Raw genomic sequence first — 10,856 nt, 5'->3', positions numbered from 1 at the left:
CAGAATTAATCCCATTTTTAGCTATTCTTGGTTACATCTCCTCTTCTGAGTATGGTGGCGGGAGCATCATTATATGCGGCTTCCTTGCTGCCTCAGGCCCTTGACAGTTTGCTATTATCAGTGGAACAATGAACTCAAATTTATTGTGATATTTTACAGAAAAAACGTGAGGAAGTCTGTCACACAGTTGAAGCACACAAGAGTATGGGTCCTGAAATGTGACAACAACCCATACTTTAGAAGCAAATCGACTTTAGAATGGCTTCATAATAATGAAATACACATTCTGAAATAGCCCAGTCAAAGCCCTGACAAAAACAATTGAGATTATATGGCATGAAGTCAAGAAAGCTATGCACTCCAGACATCCCACAAACCTTGCTGACAAGAGGCAGTTCTCTAAAGAAGAGGGAGACAAGATACAAACAGATTGTTTTGTTAATCTGATCTGCAACTACAGGACAAGTCTGGTTGATGATATTGCAACTAACTGAGGGTTAAAACCTACTTAATGCAAGGGTGTACTTACTTATGCCCTGCTCTCCTGTGAATGTTATGGCCTTATGACCAATACAAATATGATAACATGTAAATGTTTGGGTGGAATTAATTAAAGCAGACTCTGGTTGTTCCTTCTTGAGATTTCCGGGAAGATCAGACCATTTTTTATGATCAATTTTGACAGAAATGTAAGAAATTTCAAAGGGTGTACAAACTTTTTCCTGGGACTGTATATGATGTAATGGGAAAGAGAGTGTGTGAAATGTAACTACAAACCCCAACTCCGATGAAGTTGGGACGTTTGGTAAACAGTGAATAAAATCAAAATGCTATCATTTTCAAAACATTCAATCTATTCATTAGATGGAGAATAGTGAAAAGACAACATATTAAGTGTTAAAACCGAGAAAAAATATTGTTTTGGGGGACATATGTACTCATTTCTAGTTTGATAAATCCAACACGTCTCAAAAGAGTTGGGACGGGGATCAGTGAAATTTAGTAAACATCCAAATAAGATAAAACAACAAAGAAGAACATTTCAAAATGAATTGTACTGACGGACAATATAGGTGTCCAGGTATAAGATCATCACAGAGAGGCTGAGTCACTCAGAATTAAAGATGCAAAGGGAATAATTACCATAGTTATTACATACATTTTTGAATTCCCTTTGATTTACCACGATTGAGTGTATATAAGACATATTTTTGTTAATAAAATCATTGTATAGGTTCATGACATCATGAAATATATATTGACTGTAGTCTCACTCTAATTCCTGGAGTGCTAGAGCTATTGAAAATTGACCATATTAAGAATGCTTAATGCATGAAAATGATACAGGGGTGTAACATTCTCCTAAGCACCTGAGCTCACTTGAAATAGACCCAGAAGACATGGGAAACTGTCCTTTGCTTACAGAAGTCAGCAGAAGTTGTAGAAGTCCATTCTTTTTGACAATAATAGAGCATTGCACATCCTGTGCTACAGTAAAAATGGACCATCCAACTTGTATTAGTGCTAGCTTCAAAAGTCAGCCTCCATGATGGCATGCGGGTGCAGTAGTGCATTGGTTAAGATGTTCTCACTCATCTGTAGAGTTAAATACAGTGCTGAATGGTATAAATGGGTTTTAAACAGCATGAAAAGCCACTCATGCATTATATTTTGAAGGGAGATCTTCGATTACTGCCACATAGTAAGGTCAAATTGCATTCTCTACTATGTTTTAACAGTTTGGCTCCATCATAAGGACCAGCAGGTGATAAAATGGTGGGTTTTTGGTCAAGACCTGTCACACTGTAAGCACTACAGAAAGGAAAACATTGCAAAACATGACAAGGAATACACCCACCATTTAAGCGGGTGAAATCATGTCCAAGATAGGAATTAACACTGTTTTTTATATAAAATCATCTCATCGGTTAATGTATTTAACTGTTAAGTGTTGTCTTTTGTTTTGTTTTTAGTCTTCCTCGACATTTGCTGCCATTTATTGTCCCCGTCCCAACTCTTTTGAGACGTGTTGGATTTATCAAATTAGAAATGAGTACATATGTCCCCCAAAACAATATTTTTTCTCAGTTTTAACACTTAATATGTTGTCTTTTCACTATTCTCCATCTAATGAATAGATTGAATGTTTTGAAAATGATAGCATTTTGACTTTATTCACTGTTTACCAAACGTCCCAACTTCATCGGAGTTGGGGTTTGTATGAGTGTTAAATGGATTCACACACACTTTTAGTCCATTCTTAAAAATAAATATTGAGTTTGGCCAGCGACTTCGTTCCAGATTTTGATTTTGGCCCTCAGTCAATTTAAGTTTGACTAACTGCACCACACCCTATGGGCTACTGTCAGAGTCTCTCTCAGCAACACCAAACAACACAACAACATGACTGTACTCAACAACAACAAAACAGAAGAGCATCACGGGATGGTGCTTCTAGCATAGGCAAACCTCCCCGTCCCACCCAACCACAACATGAATATGGACCACACCCACAAACACACAGACACATGTGCAAGTGTACACGTACACACACATACATACACAACAACCTGCTTCCCCAAAACACATATGCACATACTGTAGATCTCTTTCAACCCAAAGAGATTCTGCTGAAACACAGTGTGAATGTCTTCTCACACATAACGTATAAGGGCTTTATCAACAATTAGTTTTAAAGGGACACTGTGTGAGATGTTTAGTTTATTTCCAGAATTCATGCTGCCCATTCACTAATGTTACCTTTTTCATGAATACTTACCACCAGCATCAAATTCTAAGTATTCATTATGACTGGAAAAATTGCACTTTTCATACATGAAAAGGGGGATCTTCTCCATGGTCCGCCATTTTGAATTTCCAAAAAATAGCCATTTTTAGCTGCAAAAATGACTGTACTTGGACCATACCAGAAAAGTTTATTACTTAGTAAAATTTCATGTAAAGATCAAATTCGGCAATAGGCAGCCCAGTTTCAATGAGCGGCATAGTTGCAGTACCTTTTTTGACCATTTCCTGCACAGTGTCCCTTTAAAAAAAATAGGGCTGGGACATTAATGCATTAATTTTGATTAATTAATCGCACAAAAATGAACGCGATTAAAAACATTAACTAATTTTAATCGCACTACAAAATATATCTTAATAGTTCTGGATTAGACCAGTGGAGGGCACTGATGGTGAACAGCCTGCTGAAATTGAGAAAAATTCTCTCTTCTTTTAAAAAGGAACAATATCTTTAGATTAAACTTATTTATTGTCATTAGACAAAATCCATGTGAAAAATATACTTTTTACTGTTCTCAAGTCAGATATTTAAATGCGATTAAAATGCGATTAATTTGATTAATTAATTTCAAAGCCTATAGATTAATTTGATTAAAAATGTTAATCGAGTCCCAGCCCTAAAAAAAAAAAAAAAAATGTTTTATACTGATACTTGGAAACATAACAATGCTCCTTGCTCTTCCAGCTCTCGCAAGTACAATGCTGCTCCCTCAAGGAAAACCTCATGTCCACTTAGCTTCACACATCTATGAACACAGCCACAGAAGCGTTTTGGCCAAGATGTCTCCCAGGTCTATACATGTGTTCTAAATGTTTATTTTCTCCTGGCTGCACGACTCTAGCTGCGCAGAACTCAACCTCTGAGTGTTGGAAACCACTGTCAGTAAAAAAAAAAACTCACGTGATTGGCTGCCAGTGTCTTGCCCCTCCTCACAACATCACGTTTATAAACACGGTGAACCCATGTATTGGATGGCAGAGAACATTGCTACATAACACCACAGAACAATGCAGAAACTGAACAAAGACTCTGAGTAAAACACACTCAATTTGCTGAGGTAAGCTGATTGAACAATAGACTTACAGGAGACTAATTCAAGATTTTTTGTTCACGAAAAATGACTCGGAAGTCTTGGAAGCAGAGGTCAGTTTCAGAGACAGAGCTTTGAAGTCACCAGCTTGACTGAATTATTTTACAGGGTGGAGGCTGGAGGAGAGAGACAGACCCTGACAGGGTAGATGAAAGAGAGAGAAAGAGAGAGAGAGAGGGAGAGAGAGAGAGAGGGAGAGAGAGAGAGAGAGACAGAGAGAGAGAGAGAGAGAGAGAGAGAGAGAGAGAGAGAGAGAGACTTACACTGTGAGGTAATTTCCATGGCAGGCTGAAGCTAGTTCACTTCTCATCAAAGATTGAACAAGGCTGTCAGACTGACCAGAAGAAAGCCATTAAAGACCTGCTGCTCCATAGATGAGGACTTACAACACTTTAAAGTGTTCCTCTATGGTAGCTCTACAGCTTGGCTACAGAATAACCTGCCATATTAAAACTAGAGACATGGTCGCATGTCCAAACTTAGTGTGAAATGGGCAATGCCAAAGAGAAGTAGCCTCTTAACACAGATTTGTGTACCATCAGGCCTGTTCACACTTTGCTGCAAAGTGTCAACTACATCATAACAACATTACTATTACATTACTGAGTGCCTTAACCCATTAAGCCATGGTGTTATAAATTTACTGTTACCAGAATGGCAATGACCAAGTCGTAGTGCATTACTAAAGGCCCTGTTTTATGTCATAGTGTAGTACTATGGTAGCTACTTTTCAATGACTATTACAGCGTACCAGTGGTGTAGTCTACGTAAAACGCGGGTATACGGAGTATACCCACTTCTAAATGTCAGGGATTTCAGTATACCCACTTAAAATTGATTGATCCATTGTTTTGAATAGCACAAATACATACAGTATACCCACTTCAAAAAATGATCAAATACCCACCATAAAAAAGTAGACTACACCACTGCAGCGTACCACTGAAGATACGGCATGCATTAAGGGGCTACGTAACAGATTAAGACTGGGTCATTTCCATTTTGAGGACAATAATGTTATAACGTAGGCATAAACGGGTTAATCAATAAGTGCCTGTCCCACTGAACCACTGAAATGAACCGAACCACAGCTACCACAGTATTATACCACTATGTGTAATATGTTATTGTATTGTTTTTTGTATGATCTTCAGATGTAATTTTTAAGACTATGATGAACTGATTTTATTGAAGAAAAGGACCCCAGGAAGAATAGCTGTGGCATTGCCATAGCTAATGGGGATCCAACAAATAAACAAACAAACAAAATAAACAAACTATGACAGTACACAGGGCCTTTGGTAATACGTTACAACTTGGTCATTGCCATTCAAGTGAAGTCAGCTTTTATTGTCACTTTCATCATATGCACAACACATACAAGGAAAAATGAAATTAGGCTACGTTTTCTCTCTATGCCATGCCAGGACAAGACATATACAAAACTGACATTTTTCAGACGGACTTAAAGTGCAGTGATGGACTGGTGACAATGGACAATAATAAATACAGTATAAATGAACATTTAACATTTAACATTGAACATTTAACATTGAACATGTAACAGAGATAAGATAAATAAAGAATGTGGGTCAAAGACGTCCAACATGTCCTTCAGTGCAACGGATACTTTTGCTTACTGTAAATGCAAAAAAAGAGATTTTTTTAAATTATTTTTTTGGCTTGGCTTTCATGCATTCACTTTAAAAAAAATTGTTTTGAAATTTCGTGTTTTCCACAGTTACAGTAAGCAAAAGCATCTGTTGGCACTGAAGGACAGTGTCATGTTGGACACTACAAATAATAACAGTGAAAGTAACAGTATAATAACAATACAAGTGATAGGTTCCAGGACTGAGGTAGTGCAGGTAGGTGCAGTCCCTGGTACAGTGTGTGTGTGTGTGTGTGTGTGTGTGTGTGTGTGTGTGTGTGTGTGTGTGTGTGTGTGTGTGTGTGTGTGTGTGTGTGTGTGTGTGTGTGTGTGTGGTCTTGTGGGGTAGTGCAGGTACAGTCCAATAGTGGAATACAAAAGTCAAACTGTGCCGTCCAACATGGTCCGACATGGTCCAACATTCTGGCAACAGATAATTTATAACAGGGGCAGTGTCTTACTGGGTTAAGCATTAGTAACATACAGCAATGAAATGGGAGATGCTGCGCTATTATGTTCACCAGCGGCCTCAGCAGAGAACATGTGTCATTTAATAACAGCCATGCGAGTACCATGCTGTGCGTTGTATGGTGCACTCTGTCAGTGTTGCTTTCAACAAAGACAAAAGTCAACACAAATGCTGCACTTTGTGTAAGGCCCAACTAACCAAATCAATCAAATCTTCACAAGATCGGGGAGGTACATTTCTATGCCTATGGATATGCACTAATAACTTACAGGGGACTGACAAATTAAATAAATCACTCATTCTGATTTTTGGCTAAATAATACAAACTATACGGTGAATGTTTGAGGACAGAATTTGACAGCACACTCTCCCTTCAAGGGCTCAGACTCACACACTCACACATTGTGTTAACATATACGTCACTTGGAGTGTGGAACATGTGTGGGCTTCGCTTGAGAGGCCTCTCTTCATCCAGCAAAGCTGCTCTTTGGGCACATCAACACACGAACACACAAGAGTCTCCGTGTGATCCAAAACCAAGTCTTTAAGTGAAACACATGTTCCTGATCTGCTGTACTGTACGTCCAAAGTCACACAAACATCTGTGATACAGCCGCCAAGGAGCTGTGCTACACAGAAAGACCATCACTCTGCCAAGGCCTATAGTAAATCTCTTTACAGTTCCAGATATAAGATGAATTGTTTCAACTGGAGAAATTATGACTCAATCAAACTGAAATTCATGAAATATGTGTCTTTAGCTCAATATGTATGGAACTATGCCTGTATGTGTGTGTGTGTGTGTGTGTGTGTGTGTGTGTGTGTGTGTGTGTGTGTGTGTGTGTGTGTGTGTGTGTGTGTGTAGGGGTGGGCGGTATGGCCAAAAATGTATACCTCGGTAAAATTTTAGCCACAGTATATATCACGGTATATATCACGGTATTTTACATTTGTGTAAAATTTAAGCATTCCGTCGCAAAATGTACAAAACACCTTTTTTTTTTTTACTTTTACATTTGCATTTTTTTAATGTGTGTGAATTCTTGCTATTCAAATCTTTGAAAACAAACAAAAACTATGTAAAATGCATTTTGCAATGCAATGCAATGCAATAGGCAGAGATTCTTTAAGTTCTCTCTACTCTCTCTGGCTACAACACTGTCAATTTCACCAAGTCTAGAAGGGGTTAAACTAGGGAAGGGAGGGGTGTCAAACTGAACATGGATTTTATCCAATAAATCGTTCATTTGACCTTTTTTCTATTTCTGGAGTTACTGGGGGTAATTTGGAAATGTGTGCTTGCATCTGTGATTATGCCAAGCCTAATGGTTCAGTTGTTATTGTTAAAGATTAAAAAACGAACTTTTACATGAGGCAGCTAGCAATGCATTGTAGAACTAATGCATTTAAATGGCAGCTATCACTGCAGCAGCGGTTAGCGTGCTAACGTTAGCGAAATCGCTAAATCACATTTTAAACAGTGAACAGTCATCTAAGTTACTAACACCCAGCCAGATATCGTGAATGATATTATCTCACCTGGACACAGTTACATACAGTAAGGCTGGCTCAAATGTAAGGCAACCAGTAGCACATAGATTTAGCACATTTCTGTTGTCAGACACCAGCATTGACATGAATGACTTGGGTTGTTAGCTTGCTAACTTGCTTTTCACACCACTGTACATTAAATTGTGGAGACCAGAATCGAAATCACATACAGTTTAAAACAATAGTTCACTACACTAACTATACATATTACACTTAAAGCTTAAATGAAATTGTGCTTCTGTTCTACAACCACATATTCTTTTGCTACTATGACGAGAGACAGTCAGTCGGTGGATTTTCAAAACGTTGTCTATTACTGCCATCTGCAGGACGCAATGCGCTATGGCGGTAGAGCGGTATGGACAAAATCCATACCTTGGGGGAAAAAATACCTTGCACGATAGTATACCGTCCATACCGCGCACTCCTAGCGCGCACATGCGTGTGCATGTGTGTATGTCTAGGGATATTATACATATCTATGTATTTGTCTGCATAATGTAGGTGCTTGTCTGTGCTGGCATGTGACAGGAAAAAATGAACCAACAGAAAAAATTGTGTTCTGTAAAAAAAAAAAACCAAAGGGAATAACCATCTGATAGCCTAATTCCATCCCCAAACTCAGGTTCATGCTTATGTCCAAGTACATGTCCACGTCCACAAGAGCTGGTAAATTGCTAATTATTGAGCAAGTGCCATGCTGTTCACCTAGCCTGGGACAGCCTCATGACCACATAGCCCAGTGACATTGGTGAGTAGAAGTAGATGTAAAAGAACACTAAAAACCCTGATTAACTGATCATTAGATAGATACAGCATAATGACTGGTGTAACAGCTATAAGTATCATGTGTTGTACTTACATCATAAGTTTGTCCCATTTTAACATACACAACATCATTACCCAGTGACAGTAGCCATGCTACTGCACATGACATCTCACTGTCACAAGCTACTCACATGTCCATACCATGCCCACATGTTATAAACTAAACTACAAAACAAACAAAAAACAAACAAAAAACTGAGTAAAGAGTGCAATAAGGCTTACTAAAGGAACAGACTACCTTACTTAGAGACTGACAGGCTGTGAGTTTGCATATATATCTAAAGATATATGGACATTTCTAAGTCATCCATTTATCTATATATCTATGTCTCCCCAATTATGTAATATGATGAGTTACACGTTTTGTTCCTTTTTAGACATGAGACCAGTTATACAACAGCACCCAAAATACAGTAAGTATACTCAACCAAGGTACACCGTTCTTGTTAATCCTTTAAGTAGCACGTCAACATACAGTACATAGGCCTACACAACAACACAGTAGTTGGATGTATCCAAGCACACCAGGTACATCAGTGCCACTGAGACACCCATAGACCAGAAGTGGAAATAAGCCTTGCAACATGTACCGTACTGTAGCTACACTTTCATCAGTCAGTGCCAAATACACTCACTTGACAGTACCTTATTATTTTAAATCCAAAAGTAATTTGGCGCTTGACTAGTGAATGGTCATCCCTACCACTGACACTCTTGGTAGGGCTCCTACTGCCAGAGCAGATTGCTTGCCACGATAAGTGGTAAACGGATTGGCATTGTGAGGCAACAACTGTCTTGTTCGTCTGTGGTTTTGCGATCCTACGAACAACAGGGTGGAGCCCCCATGATAGCTGTGAGCTATGAAAAACTGAGATATGGAACAAGTATGGGAGCAATTCTTCTGTCATAAATCATGTTGCCACTTTACTTGAAAACTTCACTAGGTAATTAATACTTCACCATTAATATGGATACACATGAATATACTATATAATAAATACAATGGCATATAATTAAATACATAAGTACTGTGGCAACTGAGCAAGGTTGTGGAAAGGGTTGGTTTCAAAATACAACTTCAAGTCAACAATACAATTAAAGTACTACACTTCACTCGCTGACTCACAGACTCAAGACACATACTCATTAACCAGGGTGATAAACAGCACTCCCAGTTAAGATAACACTGAAAGACAGGCTATGAGGATCAGACGTACAAATACAGTTTCACATCCTCACTCACAACGTCCGCCTTTACTTAGTGTTACATAAACCACAACTTGTTTTTTTCTAAATCCATATTTTCAGAGATCTTTAAAAGTTTTCTTACCTTTGACGCTGATATCACCTCAACTCAGCCTTGAAACGGTCAATTGGTCAAAACCAATTTGGTATCATGCGCAAGCTGTAATTGCTGTTCTTTCTCCTTCTTTTTGTGTCTTTTAATAAACTAGGACACCACCCTTAGACGCATGCAATGCAATGCAAGGAGGGGTGCACAGCACATCGCCTTAGCACATCTCACTGACTCACTGACAGTTACCCTGCTTACTTCCTGCTTTATGCGGAAGCACAGGTCCGGACCTGCACAAGTGCATTCCTCAAAGGGCTGGCTGGCTGCTGTGGTGCTATAGTGACAGCTCTCTACACAGTGGTGGAACCATTGCACACAGGGCCCCAGGGCAAGACACTTATAGGGCCCCCTAAACAGCTTGCCAAGCTCACGATAGGGCCCCCACCACCAATACGGGAGGGCCATGGGCCTAGGGGCAAGTGCCCTGCTCGCCCTCCCTATAGCTCCGCCCCTGTCGCTACATATATTGAAACTTCATTTCTGCTGCAACCCTCATGCCTGATGAAGCACAGATGACCACGGCCCCAATTAGGCAAATACTTATAGAACAATATACAAAATACAAAAGTTTGTAAACACTTTTAACAAAAGATTAACATCAAGTGCATTTCAGGCAGTATGTGTACAATAGTGAAAGCTCTTGGCATGCACTATACTGCACTTCTGCAGCGCTGTACATCTGACTGCCATGTCCTCTGTCAGGAAACACAGAAATATATACAATAAATATGTATAAATAAATACAAAACAATAAAACAATTAAAATGGACTTCTTATCCATTTTTGACAAAGGTCTATTGTCAAGTGCCAGTAGAGTTTAAGTGTAACCTAATGACATTTGCTGAGCAATATCATCTGTTAAGGTCATAGGCAGTTCGGTACAGATGTATGATTACTAAATGTAGTACACTTACTGTATATGTGTCCCTGTGTTTCGTATCCAATAATTAAAACGATAAACAAAGGTGGACCTGTGCAAGAAAACTATACAAAATCTAAAACACACAACAATTGAAGATTAATTGGGTCAAAATTATAATCACTTATTAATCACGATTATTGATTTTTGCTGAATTAAATATATATATCTATATATCTATATATATA

The 10,856-nt window shown here is 38.7% G+C and overlaps 1 protein-coding gene across 1 annotated transcript in view; it reads right to left on the bottom strand.

The window, feature by feature from the left end:
* The window catches only part of apbb1ip (amyloid beta (A4) precursor protein-binding, family B, member 1 interacting protein), a 52,496-nt gene extending 42,570 nt beyond the window's left edge, over positions 1-9,926 (bottom strand). The window contains exon 1 of the mRNA XM_063206952.1: positions 9,726-9,926. The gene's annotated coding sequence lies outside the window, so the exon portion shown is untranslated. The remainder of the gene's footprint in view (positions 1-9,725) is intronic.
* Between the last annotated feature and the right edge of the window lie 930 nt (positions 9,927-10,856).

The sequence above is a fragment of the Engraulis encrasicolus genome, chromosome 9 (genome assembly GCF_034702125.1).
Source record: "Engraulis encrasicolus isolate BLACKSEA-1 chromosome 9, IST_EnEncr_1.0, whole genome shotgun sequence".
Classification (NCBI taxonomy): Eukaryota; Metazoa; Chordata; class Actinopteri; order Clupeiformes; family Engraulidae; genus Engraulis; species Engraulis encrasicolus.
Note: the sequence above shows the minus strand (reverse complement) of the source record. Positions and strands in the feature narration are given on the sequence as shown.